The sequence below is a fragment of the Synchiropus splendidus genome, chromosome 6 (genome assembly GCF_027744825.2).
Source record: "Synchiropus splendidus isolate RoL2022-P1 chromosome 6, RoL_Sspl_1.0, whole genome shotgun sequence".
NCBI lineage: Eukaryota > Metazoa > Chordata > Actinopteri > Syngnathiformes > Callionymidae > Synchiropus > Synchiropus splendidus.
The window spans coordinates 25,346,772-25,362,084 of NC_071339.1; positions in this window are offsets into that span (position 1 = coordinate 25,346,772).

Consider the following 15,313-nt stretch of genomic DNA (forward strand, 5'->3'; position numbering starts at 1 on the left):
AAACATAAAAATGTTGATAACTTTGGAAAAACACTTCAAACAGCTTAGATTTGATGTGCAACTACTAGAAAGACCCTTTCTGCTATAGTGGGAGGTGAAAATTTCATGTTCTGAAACTTTCCTGCAAAGTTATGGCACAATGCGTGAAACGCATTTTCAGCCTGAGATAAGGTCGATTCCGGAACGCCAAACATAAGAATGTTGATAACTTTGGAAAAACACTTCAGACAGCTTAGATTTGATGTGCAACTACGAGAAAGGCCCTTTCTGCTATAGTGGGAGCTGAAAATTTCATGTTCTGAAGCTTCCCTGCAAAGTATGGCACAATGCATAAAACGCGTTTTCAGCCTCACATAAGGTCGATTCAGGAACGCCAAACATAAAAGTGTTGATAACTTTGGAAAAACACTTCAAACAGCTTAGATTTGATGTGCAACTACTAGAAAGACCCTTTCTGCTACAGTGGGAGGTGAAAATTTCATGTTCTGAAGCTTCCCTGCAAAGTAATGCCACAATGCAAGAAACGCGTTTTCAGCCTGAGATAAGGTCGATTACGGAACGCCAAACATAAAAATATTGATAACTTTGGAAAAACACTTCAGACATCTTAGATTCGATGTGCAACTACGAGAAAGACCCTTTCTGCTATAGTGGGAGCTGAAAATTTCATGTTCTGAAGCTTCCCTGCAAAGTTATGGCACAATGCATAAAACGCGTTTTCAGCCTCACATAAGGTCGATTCCGGAACGCCAAACATAAAAATGTTAATAACTTCGGAAAAATACTTCAGACAGCTTAGATTTGACGTTCAACTACTAGAAAGACCCTTTCTGCTATAGTGGGAGGTGAAAATTTCATGTTCTGAAGCTTCCCTGCAAAGTTATGGCACAATGCAGAAAACGCGTTTTCAGCCTGAGATAAGGTCGATTCCGGAAGGCCAAACATAAAAATATTGATAACTTTGGAAAAACACTTCAGACAGCTTAGATTTGATGTGCAACTATTGGAAAGACCCTTTCTGCTACAGTGGGAGGTGAAAATTTCATGTTCTGAAGCTTACCTGCAAAGTTATGCCACAATGCAGGAAACGCGTTTTCAGCCTGAGATAAGGTGGGTTCCGAAACGCCAAATGTAAAAATGTTGATCACTTTGGAACAACACTTCAGACAGCTTAGATTTGATGTGCAACTACTGGAAAGACCCTTTCTGCTATAGTGGGAGGTGAAAATTTCATGTTCTGATGCTTCCCTGCAAAGTTTTGGCACAATGCAGAAAACGCGTTTTCAGCCTGAGATAAGGTCGATTCCGGAACGCCAAACATAAAAATGTTAATAACTTCGGAAAAACACTTCAGACAGCTTAGATTTGATTTGCACCTATAAGAAAGACCCTTTCTGGTATAGTGGGAGGTGAAAATTTCATGTTGTGGAGCTTACCTGCCAAGTTTTCTGACAATGCAAAAAACGCGTTTTCATCGTCAGATAAGGTCGAATCCGGAACGCCAGACATCAAAATGTTGATAACTTTGGAAAAACACTTCAGACAGATTAGATTTGATGTGCAACTACTCGAAAGACCCTTTCTGCTATCGTGGGAGGTGAAAATTTCATGTTCTGAAGCTTCCCTGCAAAGTTTTGGCACAATGCAGAAAACGCGTTTTCAACCTCACATAAGGTCGATTCCGGAACGCCAAACATAAAAATGTTGAGAACTTTGGAAAAACACTTCAGACAGCTTAGATTTGATGTGCAACTACGAGAAAGACCCTTTCTGCTATAGTGGGAGGTGAAAATTTCATGTTCTGAAGCTTCCCTGCAAAGTTATGGCACAAAGCAGAAAACGCGTTTTCAGCCTGAGATAAGGTGGGTTCCAGAACGCCAAACATAAAAATGTTGATAACTTTGGAAAAACACTTCAGACAGCTTAGATTTGATGTGCAACTACGAGAAAGACCCTTTCTGCTATAGTGGGAGGCGAAAATTTCATGTTCTGAAGCTTCCCTGCAAAGTATGGCACAATGCATAAAACGCGTTTTCAGCCTCACATAAGGTCGATTCAGGAACGCCAAACATAAAAGTGTTGATAACTTTGGAAAAACACTTCAGACAGCTTAGATTTGATGTGAGACTACTAGAAAGACCCTTTCTGCGAGAGTGGGAGGTGAAAATTTCATGTTCTGAAGCTTCCCTGCAAAGTTATGGCAAAATGCAGAAAACGCGTTTTCAGCCTGAGATAAGGTCGATTCCGGAAGGCCAAACATAAAAATATTGATAACTTTGGAAAAACACTTCAGACAGCTTAGATTTGATGTGCAACTACTAGTAAGACCCTTTCTACTATAGTGGGAGTTGAAAATTTCATGTTCTGAAGCTTTCCTGCAAAGTTATGGCACAATGCGTAAAACGCGTTTTCAGCCTGAGATAAGGTTGATTCCGGAACGCCAAACATAAGAATGTTGATAACTTTGGAAAAACACTTCAGACAGCTTAGATTTGATGTGCAACTACTAGAAAGACCCTTTCTGCTATAGTGGGAGGTGAAAATTTCATGTTCTGAAGCTTCCCTGCAAAGTTATGGCACAAAGCAGAAAACGCGTTTTCAGCTTGAGATAAGGTGGGTTCCAGAACGCCAAACATAAAAATGTTGATAACTTTGGAAAAACACTTCAGACAGCTTAGATTTGATGTGAAACTACTAGAAAGACCCTATCTGCTATAGTGGGAGGCGAATATTTCATGTTCTTAAGCTTCCCTGAAAAGCTATGGCACAATGCCGAAAACGCGTTTTCAGCCTGAGATTAGGTCGATTCCGGAACGCCAAACATAAAAATGTTGATAACTTTGGAAAAACACTTCAGACAGCTTAGATTTGATGTGAGACTACTAGAAAGACCCTATCTGCTACAGTGGGAGGCGAAAATTTCATGTTCCGAAGCTTCCCTGCAAAATTATGGCAGAATGCGTAAATCGTGTTTTCAGCCTGAGATATGGTCGATTCCGGAACGCCAAACATAAAAGTGTTGATAACTTTTGAAAAACACTTCAGACAGCTTAGATTTGATGTGCAACTACTCGAAAGACCCTTTCTGCTATAGTGGGAGGTGAAAATTTCATGTTCTGAAGCTTCCCTGCAAAGTTATGGCACAATGCAGAAAACGCGTTTTCAGCCTGAGATAAGGTGGGTTCCAGAACGCCAAACATAAAAATGTTGATAACTTTGGAAAAACACTTCAGACACCTTAGATTTGATGTGCAACTACTAGAAAGACCCTCTCTGCTATAGTGGGAGGCGAATATTTCATGTTCTGAGGCTTCCCTGAAAAGTTATTGCACAATGCAGAAAACGCGTTTTCAGCCTGAGATAAGGTCAATTCCGGAACGCCAAACAAAAAAATGTTGATAACTTTGGAAAAACACTTCAGACAGCTTAGATTTGATGTGAGACTACTAGAAAGACCCTTTCTGCTATAGTGGGAGGTGAAATTTTCATGTTCTGAAGCTTCCCTGCTAAGTTATGGCACAATGCTGAAAACGCGTTTTCGGCCAGAGATAAGGTCGATTCTGGAACGCCAAACATAAAAATGTTGAGAACTTTGGAAAAACACTTCAGACAGCTAAGATTTGATGTGCAACTACTAGAAAGACGCATTCTGCTATAGTGGGAGCTTAACATTTCATGTTCTGAAGCTTCCCTGCAAAGTTATGGCACAATGCGTGAAACGCGTTTTCAGCCTGAGATGAGGTTGATTTCAGAACCCCAAACATAAAAATGTTGATAACTCAGGAAAACCTCTACAGACAGCTTAGATTTGATGTGAGACTACTAGAAAGACCCTTTCTGCTATAGTGGGATATGAAAATTTCATGTTCTGAAGATTCCCTGCAAAGTTATGGCAGAATGCGTAAATCGTGTTTTCAGCCTGAGATAAGGTCGATTCCGGAACGCCAAACATAAAAGTGTTGATAACTTTTGAAAAACACTTCAGACAGCTTAGATTTGATGTGCAACTACGAGAAAGACCCTTTCTGCTATAGTGGGAGGTGAAAATTTCATGTTCTGAAGCTTCCCTGCAAAGTTATGGCACAAAGCAGAAAACGCGTTTTCAGCCTGAGATAAGGTGGGTTCCAGAACGCCAAACATATAAACGTTGATAACTTTGGAAAAACACTTCAGACAGCTTAGATTTGATTTGAAACTACTAGAAAGACCCTATCTGCTATAGTGGGAGGCGAATATTTCATGTTCTAAAGGTTCCCAGAAAAGTTATGGCACAATGCAGAAAACGCGTTTTCAGCCTGAGATAAGGTCAATTCCGGAACGCCAAACATAAAAATGTTGATAACTTTGGAAAAACACTTCAGACAGCTTAGATTTGATGTGAGACTACTAGAAAGACCCTTTCTGCTATAGTGGGAGGTGAAATTTTCATGTTCTGAAGCTTCCCTGCTAAGTTATGGCACAATGCTGAAAACGCGTTTTCGGCCAGAGATAAGGTCGATTCTGGAATGCCAAACATAAAAATGTTGAGAACTTTGGAAAAACACTTCAGACAGCTAAGATTTGATGTGCAACTACTAGAAAGACGCATTCTGCTATAGTGGGAGGTTAACATTTCATGTTCTGAAGCTTCCCTGCAAAGTTATGGCACAATGCGTGAAACGCGTTTTCAGCCTGAGATGAGGTTGATTTCAGAACCCCAAACATAAAAATGTTGATAACTCAGGAAAACCTCTACAGACAGCTTAGATTTGATGTGAGACTACTAGAAAGACCCTTTCTGCTATAGTGGGTTATGAAAATTTCATGTTCTGAAGATTCCCTGCAAAGTTATGGCAGAATGCGTAAATCGTGTTTTCAGCCTGAGATAACGTCGATTCCGGAACGCCAAACATAAAAGTGTTGATAACTTTTGAAAAACACTTCAGACAGCTTAGATTTGATGTGCAACTACGAGAAAGACCCTTTCTGCTATAGTGGGAGGCGAATATTTCATGTTCTAAAGGTTCCCAGAAAAGTTATGGCACAATGCAGAAAACGCGTTTTCAGCCTGAGATAAGGTCGATTCCGGGACGCCAAACATAAAAATGTTGATAACTTTGGAAAAACACTTCAGACAGCTTAGATTTGATGTGAGACTACTAGAAAGACCCTTTCTGCTATAGTGGGAGGCGAAAATTTCATGTTCAGAAGCTTCCCTGCATAGTTATGGCAGAATGCGTAAATCGTGTTTTCAGCCTGAGATAAGGTCGATTCCGGAACGCCAAACATAAAAGTGTTGATAACTTTTGAAAAACACTTCAGACAGCTTGGATTTGATGTGCTACTACTCGAAAGACCCTCTCTGCTATAGTGGGAGGTGAAATTTTCATGTTCTAAAGCTTCCCTGCAAAGTTATGGCACAATGCAGAAAACGCGTTTTCGGCCTGAGATAAGGTTGATTTCAGAACCCCAAACATAAAAATGTTGATAACTCAGGAAAAACTCTACAGACAGCTTAGATTTGATGTGCAACTACTAGAAAGACCCTTTCTGCTATAGTGGGAGGTGAAAATTTCATGTTCTGAAGCTTCCCTGAAAAGTTATGGCACAATGCAGAAAACGCGTTTTCAGCCTGAGATAAGGTGGGTTCCAGAACGCCAAACATAAAAATGTTGATAACTTTGGAAAAACACTTCAGACACCTTAGATTTGATGTGCAACTACTAGAAAGACCCTCTCTGCTATAGTGGGAGGTGAAATTTTCATGTTCTAAAGCTTCCCTGCAAAGTTATGGCACAATGCAGAAAACGCGTTTTCGGCCTGAGATAAGGTCGATTCAGGAACGCCAAACATAAAAATGTTGAGAACTTTGGAAAAACACTTCAGACAGCTAAGATTTGATGTGCAACTACTAGAAAGACGCATTCTGCTATAGTGGGAGGTTAAAATTTCATGTTCTGAAGCTTCCATGCAACGTTATGGCACAATGCGTAAAACCCGTTTTCAGCCTGAGATGAGGTTGATTTCAGAACCCCAAACATAAAAATGTTGATAACTCAGGAAAAACTCTACAGACAGCTTAGATTTAATGTGCAAGTACTAGAAAGACCCTATCTGCTACAGTGGGAGGTTAAAATTTCATGTTCTGAAGCTTCCCTGCAAAGTTATGGCACAATGCGTAAAACGCGTTTTCAGCCTGAGATGAGGTTGATTTCAGAACGCCAAACATAAAAATGTTGAGAACTTTGGAAAAACACTTCAGACAGGTTAGATTTGATGTGCAACTACTAGAAAGACCCTTTCTCCTATAGTGGGATATGAAAATTTCATGTTCTGAAGCTTCCCTGCAAAGTTATGACCGAATGCGTAAATCGTGTTTTCTGCCTGAGATAAGGTCGATTCCGGAACGCCAAACATAAAAATGTTGATAACTTTCGAAAAGCACTTCAGACAGCTTAGATTTGATGTGCAACTACTAGAAGGACCCCTTCTGCAATAGTGGCAGGTTAAAATTTCATGTTCTGAAGCTTCCCTCCAAAGTTATGGCACAATGCAGAAAACGCGTTTACAGCCTGAGATGAGGTGGGTTCCAGAACGGCAAACATAAAAATGTTGATAACTTTGGAAAAACACTTCAGACAGCTTAGATTTGATGTGCAACTACTAGAAATACCCTTTCTGCTGAAGTGGGAGGTGAAAATTTCATGTTCTGAAGCTTCCCTGCAAAGTTATGGCACAATGCAGAAAACGCGTTTTCGGCCTGAGATAAGGTCGATTCAGGAACGCCAAACATAAAAATGTTGATAACTTTCGAAAAACACTTCAGACAGCTTAGATTTGATGTGCAACTACTAGAAATACCCTTTCTGCTCTAGTGGGACGTGAAAATTTCATGTTCTAAAGCTTCCTTGCAAAGTTATGGCACAATGCAGAAAACGCGTTTTCAGCCTGAAAAAAGGTCGATTCCGGAACGCCAAACAAAAGAATGTTGATAACTTTGGAAAAACACTTCAAACAGCTTAGATTTGATGTGCAACTACTAGAAAGACCCTTTCTGCTATAGTGGGAGGTTAAAATTTCATGTTCTGAAGCTTCCCTCCAAAGTTATGGCACAATGCAGAAAACGCGTTTACAGCCTGAGATGAGGTGGGTTCCAGAACGGCAAACATAAAAATGTTGATAACTTTGGAAAAACACTTCAGACAGCTTAGATTTGATGTGCAACTACTAGAAATACCCTTTCTGCTGAAGTGGGAGGTGAAAATTTCATGTTCTGAAGCTTCCCTGCAAAGTTATGGCACAATGCAAAAAACGCGTTTTCGGCCTGAGATAAGGTCGATTCAGGAACGCCAAACATAAAAATGTTGATAACTTTCGAAAAACACTTCAGACAGCTTAGATTTGATGTGCAACTACTAGAAATACCCTTTCTGCTCTAGTGGGACGTGAAAATTTCATGTTCTAAAGCTTCCTTGCAAAGTTATGGCACAATGCAGAAAACGCGTTTTCAGCCTGAAAAAAGGTCGATTCCGGAACGCCAAACAAAAGAATGTTGATAACTTTGGAAAAACACTTCAAACAGCTTAGATTTGATGTGCAACTACTAGAAAGACCCTTTCTGCTATAGTGGGAGGTTAAAATTTCATGTTCTGAAGCTTCCCTGCAAAGTTATGGCACAATGCGTAAAACGCGTTTTCAGCCTGAGATAAGGTCGATTCCGGAACGCCAAACGTAAAAATGTTGATAACTTTGGAAAAACACTTCAGACAGCTTAGATTTGATGTGCAACTACTAGAAAGACCCTTTCTGCTATAGTGGGATATGAAAATTTCATGTTCTGAAGCTTCCCTGCAAAGTTATGGCCGAATGCGTAAATCGTGTTTTCTGCCTGAGATAAGGTCGATTCCGGAACGCCAAACATAAAAATGTTGATAACTTTCGAAAAGCACTTCAGACAGCTTAGATTTGTTGTGCAACTACTAGAAAGACCCTTTCTGCTATAGTGGGAGGTGAAAATTTCATATTCTGCAGCATTCCTGCAAAGTGATGACACCATACAGAAAACGCGTTTTCAGCCTGAGATAAGGTTGATTCCGGAACGCCTAACATAAAAATGTTGATAACTTTGGAAAAACACTTCAGACAGCTTAGATTTGATGTGCAACTACAAGACAGACCCTTTCTGCAATAGTGGGAGGTTAAAATATCATATTCTGAAGCTTCCCTGCAAAGTTATGGCACAATGCTAAAAACACGTTTTCAGACTGAGATAAGGTGGGTTCCGGAACGCCAAACATAAAAATGTTGATAACTTAGGAAAAACACTTCAGACAGCTTAGATTTGATGTGCAACTATTAGAAAGACCCTTTCTGCTTTAGTGGGAGGTCAAAATTTCATGTTCTGAAGCTTTATGCAAAGTTGTGGCACAATGCGTAAAAAGCGTTTTCAGCCTGAGATAAGGTCGACTCCGGAACGCCAAACATAAAAATGTTGATCAGTTTGGAAAAACACTTCAGACAGCTTAGCTTTAATGTGCAACTACGAGAAAGACCCTTTCTGCTATTGTGGGATGTGAAAATTTCATGTTCTGAAGCTTCCCTGCAAAGTTATGGCACAATGCAGAAAAAACGTTTTCAGCCTGAGATAAGGTCGATTCCGGAACGCCAAACATAAAAATGTAGATAACTTTGGAAAAACACTTCAGACAGCTTAGATGTGATGTGCAATTACTCGAAAGACCGTTTCTGCTATTGTGGGAGGTGAAAATTCGATGTTCTGAAGCTTCCCTGCAAAGTTATGGCACCATGCGTAAAACGCGTTTACAGCCTGAGATAAGATCGATTCCGGAATGCCAAACATAAAACTGTTGATAATTTTGGAAAAACACTTCAGACAGCTTAGATTTGATGTGCAACTACTAGAAAGACCCTTTCTGCCATTGTGGGAGGTGAAAAATTCATGTTCTGAAGCTTCCTTGCAAAGTTATGGCACCATGCGTAAAACGCGTTTACAGCCTGAGATAAGGTCGATTCCGGAACGCCAAACATAAAAGTGTTGATAACTTTGAAAAGACATTTCAGACAGCTTAGATTTTATCTGCAACTACTAGAAAGACCCTTTCTGCTATAGTGGGAGGTGAAAATTTCATGTTCTGAAGCTTTATGCAAAGTTATGGCACAATGCGTAAAACGCGTTTTCAGCCTGAGATAAGGTCGATTCCAGAACGCCAAACATTAAAATGTGGATAACTTTGGAAAAACACTTCAGACTGCTTAGATTTGATGTGCAACTACTAGAAAGACCCTTTCTGATATAGTGGGTGGTGAAAATTCGATGTTCTGAAGCTTCCCTCCAAAGTTATGGCATAATGCGTAAAACGCGTTTTCAGTCTGAGATAAGGTTGATTCCGGAACGCCAAACATAAAAATGTTGATAACTTTGGAAAAACACTTCAGACAGCTTAGCTTTGATGTGCAACTACTAGAAAGACCCTTTCTGCTATAGTGGAAGTTTAAAATGTCATGTTCTGAAGCTTCCCTGCAAAGTTATGGCACCATGCGTAAAACGCGTTTTCAGCCTGAGATAAGGTCGATTCCCGAACGCCAAACATAAAAGTGTTGATAACTTTGAAAAGACACTTCAGACAGCTTAGATTTGATGTGCAACTCCTAGAAAGACCCTTTCTGCTATAGCGCAAGTTTAAAATTTCATGTTCTGAAGCTTCCCTGCAAAGTTATGGCACAATGCAGAAAACACGTCTTCAGCCTGAGATAAGATAGATTCTGGTACGCCAAACATAAAAATTTTGATAACTTTGGAAAAACACTTCAGACAGCTTCGATTTGATGTGCAACTACGAGAAAGACCGTTTCTGCTATAGTGGGAGGTGAAAATTCGATGTTCTGAAGGTTCCCTGCAAAGTTATGGCACCATGCGTAAAACGCGATTTCAGCCTGAGATAAGGTCGATTCCGGAACGCCAAACATAAACATGTTCATAATTCTGGCAAAACACTTCAGACAGCTAGGATTTGATGTGCAACTACTAGAAAGACCATTTCTGCCATTGTGGGAGGTGAAAATTCGATGTTCTGAAGTCTCCCTGCAAAGTTATGGCACAATGCAGAAAACGCGTTTTCAGGCTGAGATAAGGTGGGTTCCGGAACGCCAAACGTAAAAATGTTGTTAACTTTCGAAAAACACTTCAGACAGCTTAGATTTGATGTGCAACTACTAGAAAGACCCTTTCTGCTATAGTGGGAGGTCAAAATTTCATGTTCTGAAGCTTCCCTGCAAAGTTATGGCACAATGCAGAAAACACGTTTTCAGCTTGAGATAAGGTCGAATCCGGAACGCCAAACATAAAAATGTTGATAACTTTGGAAAAACACATCAGACAGCTTAGATTTGATGTACAACTACTAGAAAGACCCTTTCTGCTATAGTGGGAGGTGAACATTTCATGTTCTGAAGCTTCCCATTAAAGTTATGGCACAATGCAGAAAACGCATTTTCAGCTTGAGATAAGGTGGGTTCCGGAACGCCAAACGTAAAAATGTTGATAACTTTGGAAAAACATATCAGACAGCTAAGATTTGATGCGCAACTACTAGAAAGACCGTTTCTGCTATAGTGGGAGGTCAAAATTTCATGTTCTGAAGCTTCCCTGGAAAGTTATGGGACAATGCAGAAAACGATTTTTCATTCTGAGATAAGGTCGATTCCGGAACGCCAAACATAAAAATGTTGATAACTTTCGAAAAAAACTTCAGACAGCTTAGATTTGATGTGCAACTACTAGAAAGACCCTTTCTGCCATAGTGGGAGGTTAAAATTTCATGTTCTGAAGCTTCCCTGCAACGTTATGGCACAATGCAGAAAACGCGTTTTCAGCCTGAGATAAGGTGGGTTCCAGAACGCCAAACATAAAAATGTTGATAACTTTGGAAAAACACTTCAGACAGCTTAGATTTGATGTGCAACTACTAGAAAGACCCTTTCTGCTACACTGGGAGGTGAAAATTTCATGTACGGAAGCTTCCATGCAAAGTTATGGCACAATGCTGACAACGCGTTTTCAGCCAGAGAGAAGGTCGATTCAGGAACACCAAACATAAAAATGTTGAAAACTTTCGAAAAACACTTCAGAGAGCTTAGATTTGATGTGCAACTACGAGAAAGACCGTTTCTGCTATAGTGGGAGGTGAAAATGTCATGTTCTGAAGCTTCGGTGCAAAGTTATGGCAAAATATGTAAAGCGCGTTTTCAGGCTGAGATAAGGACGATTCCGAAACGCCAAACATAAAAATGTTGATAATTTTGGAAAAACAATTTCGACAGTTTAGATTTGATGTGCAACTACTAGAAAGACCCTTTCTGCTATAGTGGAAGGTTAAAATTTCATGTTCTGAAGCTTTCCAGTAAAGTTATGGCACAATGCGTAATACGCGTTTTCAGCCTGAGATGAGGTTGATTTCAGAACGCCAAACATAAAAATGTTGAGAACTTTCGAAAAACACTTCAGACAGCTTAGATTTGATGTGCAACTACTAGAAAGACCCATTCTGCTATAGTGGGAAGTTAAAATTTCATGTTCGAAAGCTTACATGCAAAGTAATGGCACAATGCAGACAACGCGTTTTCAGCCTGAGATAAGGTCGATTCTGGAACGCCAAACATAAAAATGTTGATAACTTTCGAAAAACACCTCAGACAGCTTAGATTTGATGTGCAAATACTAGAAAGACTCTTTCTGCTATAGTGGGACGTGAAAATTTCATGTTCTAAAGCTTCCCTGCAAAGTTATGGGACAATGCAGAAAACGATTTTTCATCCTGAGATAAGGTCGATTCCGGAATGCCAAACAAAAAAATGTTGATAACTTTGGAAAAACACTTCAGACAGCTTAGATTTGATGTGCAACTACTAGAAATACCCTTTCTGCTCTAGTGGGACGTGAAAATTTCATGTTCTAAAGCTTCCTTGCAAAGTTATGGCACAATGCAGAAAACGCGTTTTCAGCCTGAAAAAAGGTCGATTCCGGAACGCCAAACAAAAGAATGTTGATAACTTTGGAAAAACACTTCAAACAGCTTAGATTTGATGTGCAACTACTAGAAAGACCCTTTCTGCTATAGTGGGAGGTTAAAATTTCATGTTCTGAAGCTTCCCTGCAAAGTTATGGCACAATGCGTAAAACGCGTTTTCAGCCTGAGATAAGGTCGATTCCGGAACGCCAAACGTAAAAATGTTGATAACTTTGGAAAAACACTTCAGACAGCTTAGATTTGATGTGCAACTACTAGAAAGACCCTTTCTGCTATAGTGGGATATGAAAATTTCATGTTCTGAAGCTTCCCTGCAAAGTTATGGCCGAATGCGTAAATCGTGTTTTCTGCCTGAGATAAGGTCGATTCCGGAACGCCAAACATAAAAATGTTGATAACTTTCGAAAAGCACTTCAGACAGCTTAGATTTGTTGTGCAACTACTAGAAAGACCCTTTCTGCTATAGTGGGAGGTGAAAATTTCATATTCTGCAGCATTCCTGCAAAGTGATGACACCATACAGAAAACGCGTTTTCAGCCTGAGATAAGGTTGATTCCGGAACGCCTAACATAAAAATGTTGATAACTTTGGAAAAACACTTCAGACAGCTTAGATTTGATGTGCAACTACAAGACAGACCCTTTCTGCAATAGTGGGAGGTTAAAATATCATATTCTGAAGCTTCCCTGCAAAGTTATGGCACAATGCTAAAAACACGTTTTCAGACTGAGATAAGGTGGGTTCCGGAACGCCAAACATAAAAATGTTGATAACTTAGGAAAAACACTTCAGACAGCTTAGATTTGATGTGCAACTATTAGAAAGACCCTTTCTGCTTTAGTGGGAGGTCAAAATTTCATGTTCTGAAGCTTTATGCAAAGTTGTGGCACAATGCGTAAAAAGCGTTTTCAGCCTGAGATAAGGTCGACTCCGGAACGCCAAACATAAAAATGTTGATCAGTTTGGAAAAACACTTCAGACAGCTTAGCTTTAATGTGCAACTACGAGAAAGACCCTTTCTGCTATTGTGGGATGTGAAAATTTCATGTTCTGAAGCTTCCCTGCAAAGTTATGGCACAATGCAGAAAAAACGTTTTCAGCCTGAGATAAGGTCGATTCCGGAACGCCAAACATAAAAATGTAGATAACTTTGGAAAAACACTTCAGACAGCTTAGATGTGATGTGCAATTACTCGAAAGACCGTTTCTGCTATTGTGGGAGGTGAAAATTCGATGTTCTGAAGCTTCCCTGCAAAGTTATGGCACCATGCGTAAAACGCGTTTACAGCCTGAGATAAGATCGATTCCGGAATGCCAAACATAAAACTGTTGATAATTTTGGAAAAACACTTCAGACAGCTTAGATTTGATGTGCAACTACTAGAAAGACCCTTTCTGCCATTGTGGGAGGTGAAAAATTCATGTTCTGAAGCTTCCTTGCAAAGTTATGGCACCATGCGTAAAACGCGTTTACAGCCTGAGATAAGGTCGATTCCGGAACGCCAAACATAAAAGTGTTGATAACTTTGAAAAGACATTTCAGACAGCTTAGATTTTATCTGCAACTACTAGAAAGACCCTTTCTGCTATAGTGGGAGGTGAAAATTTCATGTTCTGAAGCTTTATGCAAAGTTATGGCACAATGCGTAAAACGCGTTTTCAGCCTGAGATAAGGTCGATTCCAGAACGCCAAACATTAAAATGTGGATAACTTTGGAAAAACACTTCAGACTGCTTAGATTTGATGTGCAACTACTAGAAAGACCCTTTCTGATATAGTGGGTGGTGAAAATTCGATGTTCTGAAGCTTCCCTCCAAAGTTATGGCATAATGCGTAAAACGCGTTTTCAGTCTGAGATAAGGTTGATTCCGGAACGCCAAACATAAAAATGTTGATAACTTTGGAAAAACACTTCAGACAGCTTAGCTTTGATGTGCAACTACTAGAAAGACCCTTTCTGCTATAGTGGAAGTTTAAAATGTCATGTTCTGAAGCTTCCCTGCAAAGTTATGGCACCATGCGTAAAACGCGTTTTCAGCCTGAGATAAGGTCGATTCCCGAACGCCAAACATAAAAGTGTTGATAACTTTGAAAAGACACTTCAGACAGCTTAGATTTGATGTGCAACTCCTAGAAAGACCCTTTCTGCTATAGCGCAAGTTTAAAATTTCATGTTCTGAATCTTCCCTGCAAAGTTATGGCACAATGCAGAAAACACGTCTTCAGCCTGAGATAAGATAGATTCTGGTACGCCAAACATAAAAATTTTGATAACTTTGGAAAAACACTTCAGACAGCTTCGATTTGATGTGCAACTACGAGAAAGACCGTTTCTGCTATAGTGGGAGGTGAAAATTCGATGTTCTGAAGGTTCCCTGCAAAGTTATGGCACCATGCGTAAAACGCGATTTCAGCCTGAGATAAGGTCGATTCCGGAACGCCAAACATAAACATGTTCATAATTCTGGCAAAACACTTCAGACAGCTAGGATTTGATGTGCAACTACTAGAAAGACCATTTCTGCCATTGTGGGAGGTGAAAATTCGATGTTCTGAAGTCTCCCTGCAAAGTTATGGCACAATGCAGAAAACGCGTTTTCAGGCTGAGATAAGGTGGGTTCCGGAACGCCAAACGTAAAAATGTTGTTAACTTTCGAAAAACACTTCAGACAGCTTAGATTTGATGTGCAACTACTAGAAAGACCCTTTCTGCTATAGTGGGAGGTCAAAATTTCATGTTCTGAAGCTTCCCTGCAAAGTTATGGCACAATGCAGAAAACACGTTTTCAGCTTGAGATAAGGTCGAATCCGGAACGCCAAACATAAAAATGTTGATAACTTTGGAAAAACACATCAGACAGCTTAGATTTGATGTACAACTACTAGAAAGACCCTTTCTGCTATAGTGGGAGGTGAACATTTCATGTTCTGAAGCTTCCCATTAAAGTTATGGCACAATGCAGAAAACGCATTTTCAGCTTGAGATAAGGTGGGTTCCGGAACGCCAAACGTAAAAATGTTGATAACTTTGGAAAAACATATCAGACAGCTAAGATTTGATGCGCAACTACTAGAAAGACCGTTTCTGCTATAGTGGGAGGTCAAAATTTCATGTTCTGAAGCTTCCCTGGAAAGTTATGGGACAATGCAGAAAACGATTTTTCATTCTGAGATAAGGTCGATTCCGGAACGCCAAACATAAAAATGTTGATAACTTTCGAAAAAAACTTCAGACAGCTTAGATTTGATGTGCAACTACTAGAAAGACCCTTTCTGCCATAGTGG